This window comes from Octopus bimaculoides, chromosome 21 (assembly GCF_001194135.2).
Source record: "Octopus bimaculoides isolate UCB-OBI-ISO-001 chromosome 21, ASM119413v2, whole genome shotgun sequence".
Lineage (NCBI taxonomy): Eukaryota > Metazoa > Mollusca > Cephalopoda > Octopoda > Octopodidae > Octopus > Octopus bimaculoides.
This window is the reverse complement of record NC_069001.1, coordinates 15,679,996-15,680,962: the sequence shown is the minus strand read 5'-3', so window position 1 is coordinate 15,680,962 and position 967 is coordinate 15,679,996. Positions and strand designations below refer to the sequence as shown.

At 37.6% G+C, this 967-nt stretch overlaps 1 long non-coding RNA gene across 1 annotated transcript in view; it reads right to left on the bottom strand.

Annotated features, from left to right (window-relative positions):
• Positions 1-967, bottom strand: part of LOC106875257 (uncharacterized) — a 16,847-nt gene that overhangs the window by 4,058 nt on the left and 11,822 nt on the right. The gene's annotated exons all lie outside the window — the stretch shown is intronic.

Here is a 967-nt window from a genome sequence, read left to right as displayed (position 1 = left end):
ATGGTTCTGGGTTCAGTCCCACTGCATGGCACCTTGGGCAAGTGTCTTCTACTATACCAAAGCCTTGTGAGTGGATTTGGTAGACAGAAACTGAAAGAAGCCCGTCGTATATGTGTATATATATATATATATATGTGTGTGTGTGTGTGTGTGTGTGTCTGTGTCTGTGTTTGTCCCCCCAACATCACTTGACAACCGATGCTGGTGTGCTTACGTCCCCGTAACTTAGCGGTTCAGCAAAAGGGGTCTGATAGAATAAGTACTGAGTTGACCAAAGTCTTGTGAGTGTATATGGTAGATGGAAACTGAAAGAAGCCTGTCATATACATATGTGTTTGTGTGTATGTGTATGTAAGAATGTGAATGTGCATTGTCTTTATCTCTCTTTGTCTCCTGTCAATGCTTGACGACCAGTGTTAGTTTGTTTATATCCCCACAACTTAGTAGTTCAGCAAAACAGACCAATAGACTAGGTACCAGGCATTAATACAATAAATACTGGGGACAATTCATTCAACAAAATCCCATCAAGGCAGTGCTCCAGCATGGCCACAGTCTAATAACTGAAACAAGTAAAGTTAAAACATTAGTAATTAATAAATGTAATTAAATAGATGTAGCTGTGGAGTTAAGGTCATTTCAGAACCAGATTTGATCCCAAGGCTTGGAATCTGTAGCTTTGGATTCGGCAATGCTACCTGTAAGTGGAATTTGATAGATAGAAACTGTGTGGAAGCCTGTCATGTGTGTGTGTGTGTGTGTGTGTGTGTGGCGTATGTGTGTGTGTAGATACATATATATATATATATATAGGAAAATGAAAAAAAGCCAGAATGCTGAACTGGAAGCATAATTTAATAAAGATTTTTTCTAACCGGTTTTCATTGCGAAGAAGCAAATTATCAAGAAGAAAGAGAATGAAAATGTTTTTTTTACAAAGAAGTACAAAATGAAGAAAATAATATAT